This window comes from Malaclemys terrapin, chromosome 3 (genome assembly GCF_027887155.1).
Source record: "Malaclemys terrapin pileata isolate rMalTer1 chromosome 3, rMalTer1.hap1, whole genome shotgun sequence".
In the NCBI taxonomy this organism is placed as follows: domain Eukaryota; kingdom Metazoa; phylum Chordata; order Testudines; family Emydidae; genus Malaclemys; species Malaclemys terrapin.
Genome location: NC_071507.1, coordinates 138,884,010 through 138,901,696, shown reverse-complemented (window position 1 = coordinate 138,901,696; position 17,687 = coordinate 138,884,010). Strand labels below are relative to the sequence as shown.

Here is a 17,687-nt window from a genome sequence, read left to right as displayed (position 1 = left end):
ACACACATATAGATAGCATAATCATAACCAGCAAACCATAACCTTGTCTTAGATACCTTATTTACCCCCTTTATACAAGATTTGGTGCCACTACAGGACTTTGGTTGCAACCATGTTCTGTATGGTCCCAATTCAAATCAATAATGTGACACCTAAGCACCAGAATGAACAGTGCTACATCTGTGGGAGAGCTTCTCCCACCGACATAGCTTCTGCTGCTCATTGAGGGTGGATTAATTAAGCCACTGTAAGCTCTCTGTTTGCACCAATAGGTGCATGGAAGAATGTGTAACATAGGCTTTTCTTTTTCCTCTGCCTCCCACTCCAATCTGGGTCTGGACACAGAATTCAATCCCCATTGCAGGCTCCTCAGTGAAACACAGATAGGAGAGGTTTTGGAAAGTACAAAGAAGTGTAAATATTTATTTGTGCATCTAGAGTCTGTGAGCAATATCAGCATTCCATCCTGGGTGCTGCCTAGCGACAGGTGCTGGGAAAGGGAATGATGTGCTGGCATTGGGGGAGAGGACACAGTCACATTTAGCCTCTCAAAGTTTGTTTATTCTTGCTGTAATCTTGGCTCAATCATATTAGATGAGATAAACAAATTTTTCCTATGGCCAGACAGTTGAGTAGGTGAGCTGGCAAAGCCACACAACCTCCGTGTCAGAGTAAGTTGCAGCAGAGAGCCATTGTGGGTGTGGGGGGCATGCTTTTGAATGATCCAACAAATGTTGATAACTCTTCCCATGTGCTGTACTGGGAATTTTGTGAGCTTTCAGGAGGGTTGTATAGGGATGTCCTCTAAGTCTGATGGGATACTCACCCTTCTGTGTAACAAGAGAATGTATCTATCCAAACCTTTCCCACTAAGTAAGCAGTTACAAGTTTAACTAAACAGCCCTTACCATACAGGGACAGGCTCCTGGTCCCAATACACTCCAGTGTATGTCCCTTTAATGAGTAGATGACAAAGGATGATTCATGGCATTTATAGAGGTTTTATTTGTTTTTTATCCATCTGGGTTATAGTAAAAAGAAACTGCCCCCTATCTCCTCCCTTCCTCTTTCACAACATCACTGTAGAAACTGTCAAAAGCATCTCCTATATCTATGCTAAAATACAGATGCAAAAGTGGTCCCCCGTACTCTGATTCTCATATGGGTCAGGTCTTTGTGCTGTTCATTAACTTACATGCCCCTCATTTGTTTTTTTAGGAGGAGTGTCTTGAGTGACCTTGGATATTGGTCCTCACCAATATTTGCAGCACCCCCCAATTTAGCATCAGCTCTGAATTTTATTAACATGTTGTTTGTCTTCTTCCAGATCATTAATGAAGATGTTAAATAGGATTCATGTTTTGTCCAATCTATAACTTTGGATTCAGAATGAACAGGTTCCTCTCTGTAATTTTTTTATTAGAGATTACTTAAAAGACAGCATCAGAAATGGATGTTTAACAAAAACAGAGAAGGAAAAATGTGTTGGGTAAGAGCAACTGTGCATTTTTTATTGGTTAAAAAGTATAAAGAAATAGGAAAAACATATGGTTTTCCTCTTTGTATTTCTGTGAGCACAAAACCAAGAAAAAAATAGATAGGCAACCATGCATAACAGGACAATTATTCTACCAAAGGGTTCTCTGATAGAGTATGTGATGTTACCAGAACCTGGAGATCGATAAGACAGCATTGTTATACATGGGCGCTTAGTTGTATTATTATTATTTTTTTACAATATATGCATGTGAATAAGAAAAATGTCCTTCCCTGCTGTTATGGATTTCTGGCTGTGGCACTACTGTGATTTGCAAAAGTATTCCCGATAATATGTGGAATTATACCTTAGAATTCTTCTTTTTTCTTATGAAAGACAAAGTTTATAACCGATGTAGATTATTTAAAACAACATAAGCTAGTACAATAGTGAATCTATCCATATACCTTCCTTTCCACCTGTTTATAATCTAGGTACTTATCTTGTCCCCATCAAGTGCTATGACAAATGTGGCCAGCCATTTCACATGAGCACTTACCACACACTTACTCCTCAGTTGGTGTAAATCAGCATAGTTCAGTAGAACTAACAATTGAAGATCTGGCCCTATTTTTAATATAATGTTACCCACTGATCTGACATCAGTGTATGTTATGGAAATTTCTTGATAGTCAAGTTTTGTTAATATAGGAATCTAAGACTACCCAAAGTGCTCATCATTGACCTTACTCTCTTTCCATTGAAGTCAATGGGAACTTTACCAGTGACTTCATTGAAAGCAAAGTTAGATCAATGCTGCTTTTGAAAATCCCTCCCCTGATTTTTTTCCATCTACAGCACATGTTTAAATTATATGTATTGATCCTTTCATGCATGCAGTGCTTCACAAAGACACTGAAAAGGAGTATCAACCAGAAAAAGACCACACCCAACCCATAAGCTTATTTAGGGCTAGATTCTGCCTATGCCTTTGACTAGTGGTTCTCAAACCAGGGCTGCCGCTTGTTCTGGGAAAGCCCCTGGTGGGCCAGGCCGGTTTGTTTACCTGCCGCATCCGCAGGTTTAGCCGATCGTGGCTCCCGCTGGCTGCGGTTTGCTGCTCCAGGCCAATGAGGTCTGCAGGAAGTGGCACGGGCCGAGGGATATGCTGGCCACCCTTCCCGCAGCCCCCATTGGCCTGGAGCGGCGAACCACGGCCAGTGGGAGCCGCGATAGGCCGAACCTGCGGACGCGGCCGGTAAACAAACCAGCCCGGCCCGCCAGGGGCTTTCCTGGAACAAGCAGTGGCCCTAGTTTGAGAACTACTGCCTTAGACAGTTGTGCAGCCATAGAGTGAGAGAACAAGAGGCCCCTTCTTTCTTTGTGTAGCCTGCAGAATTGTTCAGGAGCACAAAAACTGCTCCCTTGGGAATGGAGAGTGCTAGGATGTAGGCAGAACTCTGGCTCTACCACTTAGAATCATATAAATTAAACATGAAAAAGCCGTTAGGTAATTTAAACCCATCTCCCTCCCTGTGCAAGATTGTTCCTTATAATACTTTTCCTAGGGCTTTTTTTTAGTTTAGAGTGGACAAAATAGAATTATAGCTGTTATAAATTAACAGAATCTCTTTTGTTAATCTATGAGAAACTACTCCCTGTAAGCAGATTGTCCATATTGTTTTATCTCCTAGTATTTTATATGTGCTTGCATAAGACAACAATGAGGATGAGACGAAAAGAATGACAATTTAACTAGAATTATGGATTCTGGTGAGAAGCCCCATTCCTTTTTATAACAACTAACTTGTGATCCTTGAAATTCTGCTTTTTTGTTCCATTTCTGGTGTGATACTTGATTGTAAACCTCTCTCTCCCGAGGGATAATCTATGAGAACTCCCATCTAACTGAAGCCTGATAAACCTGAAAGTTCAAGATAGGTTTTCATAGATTCATAGATTATAGGACTGGAAGGGACCTCGAGAGGTCATCGAGTCCAGTCCCCTGCCCGCATGGCAGGACCAAATACTGTCTAGACCATCCCTGATAGACATTTATCTAACCTACTCTTAAATATCTCCAGAGACGGAGATTCCACAACCTCCCTAGGCAATTTGTTCCAGTGTTTAACCACCCTGACAGTTAGGAACTTTTTCCTAATGTCCAACCTAGACCTCCCTTGCTGCAGTTTAAACCCATTGTTTCTGGTTCTATCCTTAGAGGCTAAGGTGAACAAGTTCTCTCCCTCCTCCGTATGACACCCTTTTAGATACCTGAAAACTGCTATCATGTCCCCTCTCAGTCTTCTCTTTTCCAAACTAAACAAACCCAATTCTTTCAGCCTTCCTTCATAGGTCATGTTCTCAAGACCTTTAATCATTCTTGTTGCTCTTCTTTGGACCCTTTCCAATTTCTCCACATCTTTTTTAAAATGCGGCGCCCAGAACTGGACACAATACTCCAGCTGAGGCCTAACCAGAGCAGAGTAGAGCGGAAGAATGACTTCTCGTGTCTTGCTCACAACACACCTGTTAATACATCCCAGAATCATGTTTGCTTTTTTTGCAACAGCATCACACTGTTGACTCATATTTAGCTTGTGGTCCACTATAACCCCTAGATCCCTTTCTGCCGTACTCCTTCCTAGACAGTCTTTTCCCATTCTGTATGTGTGAAATTGATTTTTCCTTCCTAAGTGGAGCACTTTGCATTTGTCTTTGTTAAACTTCATCCTGTTTAACTCAGACCATTTCTCCAATTTGTCCAGATCATTTTGAATTATGACCCTGTCCTCCAAAGTAGTTGCAATCCCTCCCAGTTTGGTATCATCCGCAAACTTAATAAGCGTACTTTCTATGCCAATATCTAAGTCGTTGATGAAGATATTGAACAGAGCCGGTCCCAAAACAGACCCCTGTGGTACCCCACTCGTTACGCCTTTCCAGCAGGATTGGGAACCATTAATAACAACTCTCTGAGTACGGTTATCCAGCCAGTTATGCACCCACCTTATAGTAGCCCCATCTAAATTGTATTTGCCTAGTTTATCGATAAGAATATCATGCGAGACCGTATCAAATGCCTTACTAAAGTCTAGGTATACCACATCCACCGCTTCACCCTTATCCACAAGGCTCGTTATCCTATCAAAGAAAGCTATCAGATTGGTTTGACATGATTTGTTCTTCACAAATCCATGCTGGCTGTTCCCTATCACCTTACCACCTTCCAAGTGTTTGCAGATGATTTCCTTAATTACTTGCTCCATTATCTTCCCTGGCACAGAAGTTAAACTAACTGGTCTGTAGTTTCCTGGGTTGTTTTTATTTCCCTTTTTATAGATGGGCACTATATTTGCCCTTTTCCAGTCTTCTGGAATCTCTCCCGTCTCCCATGACTTTCCAAAGATAATAAAGGTTGATCAGTGTCAGCGGTTCTTTCCTCTTTAACAGCGGAACTGGTTCTTGTAAGAAAATTCCTGTGTCATGAGCTTCTTCAATGATTCCAGAGCAATGTCATTTGACAGGCCTCACTCATGTTCCTTTTCTTACCCTAAAGGTCCCACTGACCTCACTTAAGTCACTTATTTTTTTCCGATTCCACTAAGTAGTCCTCAACATTTTGGAAGCTATAGAATTTTTGTCTTGAATATCCCACTTGAATCCCGGACCTACTCAGAGGTACTGGAACAGTTTTTATAGTGAGGGTTCTGAGAGCCGTTGAATCAAACTGTAAACCATGTATATAATGGAAACCACTTCAAACCAGGGGATATGGCAGAACCCCCAACATTCCTGGTTCCAGCACCTGTGCCACCCTTGCTAATGCCTTGATATGAAAATGCTGCTGCTATGACAATGCATTGCTGATTAGACAAGTCACTGTCTTCACTGACGGTCTCTCAGTTGCCCAGTTACAATTAATTTTCATCTGTAAAAATTAGATTTCTCTGTCTAGATTCCCATTAACAGGGGAAATTAGCACTCTTTGCCGCTATTTAATACTTTTTAGCAACAGAATAAGATGATCGTTTTTTTTCTCTTAATTAATTGGCCTCTCAGAGTTGGTAAGACAACTCCCACCTGTTTATGCTCTCTGTATGTGTGTATATATATCTCCTCATTATATGTTCCATTCTATATGCATCCGAAGAAGTGGGCTGTAGTCCACGAAAGCTTATGCTCTAATAAATTTGTTAGTCTCTAAGGTGCCACAAGTACTCCTGTTCTTTTTGCGGATACAGACTAACACGGCTGTTACTCTGAAACTTGTCATCAGGTAAACAAACTGGCCCAGCCCTCCAGGGGCTTTCCCTACACAAGCGGCATCCCAAGTTTGGGAAACACTGGCCTATAACAATGGACCAGCTCAGTGAACGGCAGGACTTTCCATTCCTACCTATGCTAGACAAAGATACTCCCTCTGAGATACATCTTTATACCCCAATACAAACAAGTCAGTACTGCCCCCTGACATGGCCAGTTATTACCCATTACCTTGTACATGCTGGTTCAATTAAAACATTTCTATTACGAACTGTTATTCTGACCTTACCTTTTAGGAGGGATCAGTGTATTCCTCTTATTATTGGGGAATGTTTTTGTACCATTTTTGATTTTGTGATGTTTTGGGACCACTTGGTATCGGGATGTGTTTGCGTGAGTACTCTGTGACTAGCACTTCTTAGGGATGTGTATTTTTGCAATATCAGCCCTGTTGTAGCCAGATTTTGTAAGCAGGTCTTGACTCATACCAGGCCTCTCATACAAGAGCTTATGTCTTAGGCTCTCTTCCCACTATATTCCCCTGCTTTTTTTCTTTTTCTAGGGATGATGTTTATCCATCTCCTGGAAAAGCATAATGCATGGACTGAAGCTGGCCCAGTGGGCTAAACACTGTTATATGGCTGCTAGAGCTGTTTGACAATTCTTTGATTAAACTTTTTTTTCTTGGAAAATGTGATTTGTCAAAACTGAAACTTTTTGCAAGAAAGGGTCTGGTTTTGACAAGTTTTTTTACTCAAAAACATTACGTAAAAAAGTTTCAAAATTGTCAATGTTTTCTTTTAACATTTTTTCAAAATAAAAAAATTCTGCTTTTCCGGTTTGAAATGACTTTGTTTTGAAATTTAAACTAATTATAATATTTTTTTTAAAACAGTCAAAAAGAAATGTTTCAAAAACTTTTTCAGATCTTCAGGTCATGAAAAGTTGAGATTTTGACTTTTTGTCCTATTTGGGACAACAAAATTTTGTGATATCTTGAAAAGTTTCACAGATTGAGAAAATCATTACCCACCTGTCTTAGAAACACTTTTTTATTGCTTGTTTATATGTTAATTTATATTGTACTGACCGCAGCTTTCAAAATGAAGCATTTAGTTTAGAATGTGTCATTCACCAAGCAGAATGATGAAGTCAGTAGTAGAGTAGATAAAACACTTGCACAGAGCCACTTGGTTTACAATAATTTACTTGTTTTTGAGCTTGAAATGAAATAATGTCATCCTTATTTATCAGAACGTTTGGGACAAAATGAAAGATTTGATAATTACTCTCACCACCATGCTTACTTTAAATAGATTGCATACATTTTGTGCCAAATAAAATAGATGAAACTAGTATAAGTTAGTTGCAATTCTCTCTGTAGATTCCGCTAGAAGTTGGAATCTCCACCTCATTAGCTGGCATTAATTAATTCATGGCACACAAGGTGCAGTTAAGGGAAACAGTGAAGAAATAACTGCACAAACTAAAACACTGATGAAATAATCTTCTGAAGAAAAAAGTTCATGTTCACCATATCATTAAAGAGACAGGAATAATTAGTTATATGGACCATAGCTCCTGCTGTGAAATATCAGAATATCAAGCACATGCACACACATCTCTGCAGTGAGCAGGACTGGGAAAATTTCCAGCACCTGATTAAATAGTAGGGTGACAAAATGCTTTGGAATATCCAGAACAGGTAAATTAAAGAGACTATATGCAAAACAATGTGAGAATATGTGCAAAATTTTGAAGGCAAATATATTCTCTTTCTTCTTTCACTACCCACTGAACTATTAGACTAGTGTGAAGCTGGGAATGATACCACCCTAAATTTCAGAGGCTAGGTGGGTGAGGGAACATCTTGCATGGAGCTCAAAAGTTTCTCTCTCTCATCAACAGAAGTTGGTCCAGTAAAAGCTAACACCTCACCCATCTTGTCTCACTAATATCCTGACACCAACATGGCTACAACAACACTGCCTACCCTAAATTTCAGTCATGCTCAGTGAATAATATGCACTAGAATCATTAGGAGTATGGGCTTCTATTTTATAGGCATTTGCAATGCAGTTGGCCCCATTAAGGCTTCATTAGTCTTGTGTGGTTTCAACAGTTTGTTTAAAATATTTCTTTGCAATTTCCTCTCACAAATATCTGACATTGTTAGACGCTGGATCCGAAAGGAAGATGACATATCTAGCCGAACACAAAAGAAATCCCAGCCTAAGTTTAGGAGAGAGGGTTGATTTTAACTAAACGTCTCATCAAGGATGCTATTACATTTCACAGAAAACAATCAGCTTTCCTTTGTAAGCAAGTGAGAAAGTAAATGGATCACATTTTTACAATAGCCATATAATCATTGCAGCAGAAAGTAGCCATTTCATTAGCACACATGAGCCTTTTGAAAAACCAGTAAATGGCTCATTATCAAGTTATGTAGCACTTATGTGGGTTTGCATGAGACTAGAAAAATGCTTCAAACATTAACAGAGGGCATACTTTCTTTATTCATTACATTCCTCTTCACCTATGCTCTAATGGTGAGCCCTCATCTGTGTGCATAGACCAAAAAGATGGATCTGCCAAATAAGATTTAATTTTAACCCCTTTCCTTCCGGGCTCCATCCATGTCCATTATTTTCATGGTATAGGAAATAGACAAGAGTAAACATTTGTTCAGAGGGTGGTGGAAGGATTGCTTAAGAGTTATAAATTATGCATTCACAGACCCTCAAGTGGCTAAACAACATTTGCATATATTTATTTTGTATTTGATCAAACAAAGGGTGTGTGCTTGTGGGGGAATGGGGGTATGGTGGAGGGTGTTGTGAAATGTTTCAGAATAAGGCAACCTTAGTATGTACTTGCTTTATTTTGTATACAGGATTGCAATCCAGCTACTTTACTTCAGCTAAAAGATAATGAAGGTTGGCTACAGAATGCTTACACCGTAGTAGTCGTATTTTTGACTGGTAATTTTCCCAACAAGTGTTTGTTTTCATAATAGCCCATGATGAACTGTGGAGCAATGAGGAAAGGTCAGTAGGAAAGAAAGTTCATGATGAAGCAGAGAATTAATCAGGTTTATCAAAACTCTATGCAGTATTTTTCCCTTGTGCTGCTGCTTCTTCCTTTCTGGTTTGGAATAACAGTATGGCAACATTTCGTATTTAAAAGAAAACACACAAAGAACCCAGAATTTATGATACATTCATATTCTTGAATTTGATGCACCTTGCAGGGGAAATTCACCCCTTCATTTCCACATGAGCCATATTCTCATAGCTCTGTATCACTTATTTTATACAGTGGTCACCATCAGAAAGTTACCTTTTGCCCACAGCTAGCACTCCATGGCATTGGAGAGATCACAGTATTCCTCTGTACTTAAACTGTGGGAAATTAGCAGCTCAGATACCACAGAGTGGTTTCTTTGGGTAAATGGTAGTGACTACTCTGGCCTGATTTAATTCTAGAGCTCCTTGTATATTTTTCTTTCTAATTTATTTTCAGCTCTTGTACACACTTTGTTTAGAAGCACTACGTAATTTAGTGTAGGTAAGAAGATATCATACTGGGTTTATATAGGCTAAAGCTCTCACTGGTGCATGGCTTTTTTTACAGGAGAAAAGAAAGAGTAGGGATGATAAGATGGGTAGATTGTTATGTACTTTCAGCCATTCATTTCATCTCTCTCATCGTAAATATGTTGTTTTCCTCATGACATCTGCAAACTGGCATTACCATTTGATGGCAAGTGAGCTGACATCTCTAAAAATATAACACTTTTGCAAATTGTTTAGCAATGACTGCGTGCAGCCATCAGGCAAAGGCAATGACGAGGATGACAGGATTTCAATATGGAATATGCGAGTCTTAAAATAATCTGTGGATTGACTAGAAAGAAAAGCTTGATTAAATTTTCTTGATAGCCTCTGAGGCAAAAAAGGAACCAGAAGCCTGTATATCTATATTTATTAGTGGAAGCCTCTGTTCATTTTCTCTGGCTACTGTAATAGAGGGGGAATGTTGTCTCCTCTTGGGACCTGAAAGCCTCAGCTTGGAATATACTGTCATTGTTCGCTCTTCAGTGTGAATCTCTGTTTTTAAGGGAGAATGGGTAAAATGAGCTCAACCTTTGCTCAATTGTAAAAATGAGACTTACAAACTATTTTTCTCTTCCTTTGCTGGAATTAGAAGTGCTGAAATACTGCAAGAGAGGCAATTCTCATAATACTTCTGAAGTACTGACCCAGCAATCCCATGAGAGCCTCGGTTCATGAGGTGTTGTGTCTGATTCCAGAACAAAGAGAACTGAGTACATTCAGGTAAGTGTCTACATTTTAGCATTCATATCTAAATTAAAACAAACTCGTTGAGGTACACCCATCACTAATTCTCAGCACTCCTCATGTAACAGGATAGCACATGCTGTGCTCTGTAATGTTTGATAGTAGTGTGTATAATGCATTTTGTTATTTCATTTCCATGTCCAAAGCCCAGCAACTTGATTCCAAAGATGGACAAAAATGGAGCCTCAAATCTGAACCTATTTAAAATTTTGGCTGGGGATGGGATAGGGTGACCAGACATCCCGATTTTATCGGGACTGTCCCGATATTTGCTTGTTTGTCCCGCGTCCTGTCGGGACACTGGACAAACAAGCAATTTTGCCCTCCCTGGAGGGCTCTCCCCACCCCCGACTCCACGCCCTCCTTCCCCTATTGGCTTCCTCCCCAAATCCCCGCCCTGGCCCCGCCTCTTACCCAAGCACGTGGGATTCCTCCTCCCTCCCAGGCTTGTTGCTGTAATGGCGGCAAACCTGGAGGGAGGGGATGGTGGCCGGCTTCCAGTTCCTGGAGCTGGTGAGTAGGGGCACCGGGCGGGCAGGGGGGCTGGCAAAAGGGCTGCTCCCCCAGGAGGGCGACGGGGGGGCTCTGGACCCCGGCAGGGGAGAGCGGCTTGGGGCCGCAAGAGTGGCCATGTAAAGTTTAGCGGCTCGGGATGGACCCCGGCCGGCTCCTCGCCCCTGTAGGGAGGTAGCGTCCACCCCTCCCACCTCGTCCTGGCTCCTCAGCTGAGCCCCCCCTCCCCGTCGCCCTCCTGGGGGAGCAGCCCCCTTGCCAGCCCCCCTTGCCCGCCCAGTGCCCCTACTCACCAGCTCCAGGAACTGGAAGCCGGCCACCACCCCGTCCCTCCAGGCTTGTGCCAGCATTCCAGCTGCAAGCCTGGGAGGGAGGGAGGAGGAATGCCACTCAGCTGAGGAGCCAGGACGAGGGGGCAGGAGGGACTCGGCTCCTTACCTGGCCTGCGGCGGCCGGCGAGACATGCTGGCGTGGGGTGGGGATACTACCCCCCTACAGGGCAGGGCGAGGAGCCGGCCGGGGTCCCCCCCAAGCTGATAAACTTTACGTGGCCACTCACGCGGCCCTGAGCCACTCTCCCCCGCCGCTGCCGGGGTCCAGAGCCCCGCGCCTCTAGCTGCTCCTTCCCTGCGGGGCGGAGGGACGTGCCCGGGGCCCTGAGGGGCGGCAGGGTTGCGGCACGGCCAGGGCCTGCTAATTCCCCCGCCACCTGCAAAACGGCTTTTTTTTTTCTCTCCCCCCTCCCCACCCGTGTCCCGATATTTCCTGTCAGTGATCTGGTCACCCTAGGATGGGATGACTGACACTTCCTGGGGGGACCCAGGACTGTGAGGCATCTCCCTATTGTCTGCCTTTAGCGTGAGGAAGTGCCTGCCAGAGGTCAGTTCCGCAACTCCACCAGCCTGTGGCAACACAAGCACTCCCCTCTAGCTTCACAGGCCCCACTCTCTCTTTACAGGTTAATGATAGGCACACACCAATCCTGGAGTCCTCAGAGCCAGGGGCGGCTCTAGGCACCAGCAAAGCAAGCAGGTGCTTAGGACAGCCCATTTGCAGGGGTGGCAGCGGGCAGGGCTCCAGCCTGGGAGCTGAGAACCAACAGGGGGCCCTGGGAGCTGTAGTTCCTTGGTTAGCTCCCTGCCTATAGAGCCAGCCCTGGAGCAGGGAAAGAACTACATTTCCCAGCATTCCCTTGGCCGCTATCAACAGGAAAGGGAGCGGGAGGGAGTATGGTAGCTGAATGCTGCAGCTTGCTGTGAATGGAGAGCTCACTGCTAGAGCGGGGTGGCACTATGAACGGGAAACAAGTATGCCAAAGGAGTAGAAGGCTTTGGTCCAGATATCCCCTTCAGAAGACATCCCCTTCAGAAGACATCCCCAGACAGGATTAGAGATACTGGTGTGACTTCACCTTACAGCCCCCAAAGAAAGAATTGGGTGGACTAAATGGACAGTGCCCCTCTTTATCTGAAGCCTAGCAAGGCAGGTATGTGGATCCCACTAGAATTTAAAATGAAAAGTAAGGGAGGGGAGGCTCTACTGGACCTGGGCAGCTTTGGATACAGTACCAGGCACGTAGGAGGATTTCCACTTCTGAGCCATGGAAGCAGAAATTGACTTTTCCTTTCCAGATTTAGCTAATATTCAGAAAGGGAATCTAGCATCTGCCTTCCAGATTTGAACATCTCAAAATTCAGGAGTGCTCAAGCTCAATGCGGGCAGCTGTTACTTCATTTCTCCCAAATCAAATATACTGATCCACTGTAACTTGCTGTAGAAAAAGTAGGATAAATTGAGCAAGAAATGCTTCCCAGTGGTTTTTAGGATTGGAATTGCTATTTTCAACAGTCATTGCCTTTTTTTGTTTTGTTTTATTTGTTTAAAAAAAAGACAGTGATATTGCATTGGCAAATTCCCCATAGAAACAAAGAGTGGAACAAAAGAATAATAAAGGCACCTCAACTTTTCCTCATTTATGGAGGACAGTCTTATAATATGCATCCAGATATCCTCCAATCACACAAGCTGAAAATTGTCCCACTTTACTGCAGTTCTGTAACCATATGGGAACCAATCCTGTCTGTGTTCTGTGCACATCCAAAATTCCTGCTGAATGACCAGCCCTGGGAGCAAGTTACCAGTGACTCAGGGCTGGGGCAGGAGGGTGCAGGTGTGGGGGGGGGAGAGCCCAGGGCTGGGGCAGAATGGGGTGTGTGTGTGGGGGAGAGCCCAGGGCTGGGGTGGCAGGGGGGTGCGGGTGGGGGGAGGCCCAGAGCTGGGGCGGCAGGGGTTGCAGGTTGAGGGGGGGGAGAGCCCAGGGCTGGGGCAGCAGCGGGGGGCGGGGGGAGAGCCCAGGGCTGGGGTGGGGGCAGCCACAATTTTTTTTGCTTGGGGCGGCAAGAAACCTAGATCCGGCCCTGCTCAGAGTGTCCCCCTGAAGTGCCCAGCCCCGGATCCACTGAACACTCACAGAATCCCAGATGCTCTGCTCTCAAAGGAGCAGTACTCCCTAGATGACCAGTTACGCTATAGAGCACAGCTCCACCTAACACACACCACTTAGATACATTCTTAGTAAAAAGAAGAAATTTGGTTAACAGAGAGCAGAGATTCAAGTGGTAGCAAATAGAAGTACTTGAAACAAAAGCTTACATATACATTAAAATTATAACATGCTGTCTAGAACCTAGACTTACTTAACTAGACACCCCTTGTCTAATAATATTTAGCTCATTCCAAAGTCTTTCCAGAATTCTTCAGCCAAGCCTGGCTATGATCCTTTTTTCATTGGGGGAAAAAAAACCACACGCTGTAAAGGTACTTCCTAGGTAAAAGATTTAGAGTCCCTTAACCTGTGGTCACAGTCCATAAATCCATTTTCTTCACTTTTAAACAGGACTCCTTCCTACTGGTTTACTTTCCCCTGTAAATTCCCTCTCATAAAGATTTTACAATCTTTTCATTAAAATTGGGTTCAGACTGTAAATGTGTATCCATTGCGAATCATACAATACTCAGTTTATATATAGCCAGATAGATAGATAAACATCTCTTGCCTGAAAAAAAAAACCTTGTTTATTCCCTTCTGGTGAGCAGCCCCAATTCACAGACCCCAAGAACATAATTTTCAGTATATATCTAACATATTACCTATCCATACATTTCACAATGATTAGGATGACCAGTGTGAAACAGGCTTTCAGTAGAAACCTTGCATGACATCCTTTGGCCAACTAGTATGAAGATACCAGACTCAGGAGATCCCTGTAACCTTCAGGGTATGTCTACACTACGGGATTAATCCGAATTTACAGAATTCGAATTTTGGGAACAGATTATATAGAGTCGAATGTATGCGGCCACTCTAAGCACATTAATTCGGCGGTGTGCGTTCATGTACTGGGGCTAGCATCAATTTCCGGAGCGTTGCACTGTGGGTAGTTATCCCATAGCTATCCCATAGTTCCCACAGTCTCCCCCGCCCATTGGAATTTTGGGTTGAGATCCCAGTGCCTGATGGGGCAAAAAACATTGTCGCAGATTGTTCTGGGTACAGCCTCACCCCTCCCTCCATGAAAGCAACGGCAGACAACCGTTTCACGCCTTTTTTCCTGGGTGAACACAGCAGACGCCATACCACGGCAAGCATGGAGCCCGCTCAGCTCAAGACAGCAGTCATGAACATTGTAAACACCTCGCACATTATCGTGCAGTTTATGGTGAACCAGGACCAGAAAAACGAGGCAAGGAGGAGGCGGTGACAGCAGCGCGGTGACAAGAGTGATGAGGACATGGACATGGACATGGACACAGACTTCTCTCAAACCGTGGGTCCCGGCACTTTGGAGATCATGTTGTTGATGGGGCAGGTTCTATCCGTGGAATGCCAATTCTGGGCCTGGGAAACAAGCACAGACTGGTGGGACCGCATAGCATTGCAGGTGTCGGACGATTCCCGGTGGCTGCGAAACTTTCGCATGCGTAAGGGCACTTTCATGGAACTTTGTGACTTGCGTTCCCCTGCCCTGAAGCGCCAGAATACCAGGATGAGAGCAGCTCTTACAGTTGAGAAGCGAGTGGCGATAGCCCTGTGGAAGCTTGCAACACCAGACAGCTACCAGTAAGTCAGGAATCAATTTGGAGTGGGCAAATCTACTGTGGGGGCTGCTGTCATGCAAGTAGCCAAAGCAATCATTGAGCTGCTGCTACGAAAGGTAATGACTCTAGGAAATGTGCAGGTCATAGTGGATGGCTTTGCTGCAATGGGATTCCCTAACTCTGGTGGGGCGATAGATGGAACCCATATCCCTATCTTGGCACCGGATCACCAGGGTACCCAGTACATAAACCACAAGGGTTACTTTTCAATGGTACTGCAAGCACTGGTGGATCACAGGGGATGTTTCACCAACATCAACGTGGGCTGGCCAGGAAGGGTTCATGACGCTCGCGTCTTCAGGAACACTAATCTGTTTAAACGGCTGCAGCAAGGGACTTACTTCTCTTACCAGAAAATAACCGTTGGGGATGTTGAAATGCCTATAGTTATCCTTGGGGACCCAGCCTACCCCTTAATGCCATGGCTCATGAAGTCATAAACAGGCAGCCTGGACAGGAGTCAGGAGCTGTTCAACTACAGGCTGAGCAAGTGCAGAATGGTGGTGGAATGTGCATTTGGCCATTTAAAAGGTTGCTGGCGCACTTTACTGACTCGCTCAGACCTCAGCCAAACCAATATCCCCATTGTTATTGCTGCTTGCTGTGTGCTGCACAATCTCTGTGAGAGTAAGGGGGAGACCTTTATGGCGGGGTGGGAGGCTGAGGCAAATCGCCTGGTTGCTGATTACGCACAGCCAGACACCAGGGCGATTAGAAGAGCACACCAGGAAGCGCGGCGCATTAGAGAAGCTTTGAAAACCAGTTTCATGACTAGCCAGGCTACTGTGTGAAAGTTCTGTTTGTTTCTCCTTGATGAAAATCCGCCTCCTTTATTGACTTATTCTCTGTAGACAACCCACCCTCCCCCTTTGATCACAGCTTGCTTTCAAAAGAAATAAAGTCACTATCATTTAAAAATCATGTATTCTTTATTGATTGTTTATAAAAAGAGGGAGAGAACTGAGAAGGTAGCCTGGGTGGGGTTTGGGAGGAGGATCGGAAGGAAGGAAAAGGCCACTAAAAAAAGGTTAAAATAATGACAGCCCTTTGTTTGGGCTTGTGACGTTATTGACATAAACTGGGACCGTATAGATCATTGTTGCAACCAAGGTCCTGTAGTGGCACCCAAATCTTGTATAAAGGGGGTCAAATGGGGTATCTAGGACAAGGTTATGGTTTACTGGTTATGATTATGCTGTCTATATGTGTGTATCAGTTTTGTGGTCGAAGTTATGAATATTGGCTCTATACTGTCTGTATGGCAAATTTATGCTATGCTTCTGGGTGACATCCCAGACAAGCTGAGATTAGCTCTGCCTAACCTGCTTGATGGCCCATTAAGGACCATCAGCTATACAATGGACCCATTGAGAGAAGGCAGATACGCCTTGTAACTCAGCAAAGTATGCAGGGACTGGCCTATGTGACTCCAGACTCCATTTTGCTGTAATTTTCCACAGTAAGAACAAAGAGGTATTCTTACACCTGGAAAAGACTATATAAGGCTGATGTCTCATCTCCATCTGGTCTTCAATCCTGCTTCATACCTCTGGAGGAACTTTGCCACATGCTGAAGCTTTGAACAGAGGACTGAGGACCCATCCCAGCGGGGGATGTATTCCAGAGACTTGATTTGAACCTGCAGTTTATTCCATTGCTGCTGCAAGCCTGAACCAAGAACTGTGCCATTACTGTATGTAATTGATTCCATTTAACCAATTCTAACTCTCATCTCTATCTTTTTCCTTTTATAAATAAACCTTTAGATTTTAGATTCTAAAGGATTGGCAACAGCGTGATTTGTGGGTAAGATCTGATTTGTATATTGACCTGGGTCTGGGGCTTGGTCCTTTGGGATCAGGAGAACCTTTTTCTGTTACTTGGGTACTGGTTTTCATAACCATTTGTCCCCGTACGAGTGGTACTGGTGGTTATACTGGGAAACTGGAGTGTCTAAGGAGATTGCTTGAGAGACTTGCGGTTAGCCAGTGGGGTGAGACCGAAGTTCCCTTAGTCTGGCTGGTTTGGTTTGCCTTAGAGGTGGAAAATACCCCAGCCTTGGGCTGCAACTGCCCTGTTTAAGCAATTTGTCCTGAGTTGGCACTCTCAGTTGGGTTCCGCCAGAACCGCATTGTCACAGGGCTATCCACTGGTGTGGAATGAGAGAGTGCACGGAGCCTCCCCCCACCCCCGTGTTCTTACATGTCTGGGTGAGGAGGCTAGGGAACATGGTGAGCAGGGAGGGTGGTTATACAGGGGGCTGCAGCAGCAGTCTTTGATCCTGCTGCCATTCCTGAAGCTCCACCAGACGCCGGAGCATGTCTGTTTGCTCACGCAGCAGACCCAGCATTGCATCCTGCCTCCTCTGATCTTCCTGCCACCACCTCTCATCTCGAGCGTCTCTCCTCTCCTCACATTGGTCCCTCATGTCCTCACGTTGGTCCCTCCTGTCCTCACGTTCACTGGCATCTTTCCTATACTTTGAAACCGTGTCCTTCCACTCATTCAGATGAGCTCTTTCACTGTGGGTGGATTCCATGATTTCCGCGAACATCTCATTTCGCGTCCTCTTTTTCAAATGCCTTATCTGAGATAGCCTTCGGGACGGAGGAGGCAGGCTTGAAAAATTTGCAACTGCTGGAGGGAGGGAAAAAAGGAGAGAATTTTTTAATAAGATACATTTTACAGAACAATGCTTATACTCTTTCACGGTGAACAACACTATTCACGTTACATAGCACATGTGATTTCTGTGCAAGGTCGCATTTTGCCTCTTAATATTGAGTGCCTGTGGCTTTGCTGCTAGAGATCACAGACGCAGGTCCGGGCAACAGAATTCAGCTTGCATGCGGCCATGGTAAGCCATTGTCTTTCGGCTTCTGCGCCCTCCTTCCCCACATACCAAGCAA

General features: G+C 44.2%; 1 long non-coding RNA gene across 1 annotated transcript in view; it reads left to right on the top strand.

The window, feature by feature from the left end:
• LOC128834796 (uncharacterized) overlaps nt 1-16,668 on the top strand; it is a 131,793-nt gene extending 115,125 nt beyond the window's left edge. The window contains exons 2-3 of the long non-coding RNA XR_008444489.1: nt 9,953-10,083; nt 16,239-16,668. This is a non-coding gene — a long non-coding RNA (uncharacterized LOC128834796). The remainder of the gene's footprint in view (nt 1-9,952; nt 10,084-16,238) is intronic.
• Nucleotides 16,669-17,687: the final 1,019 nt, after the last annotated feature.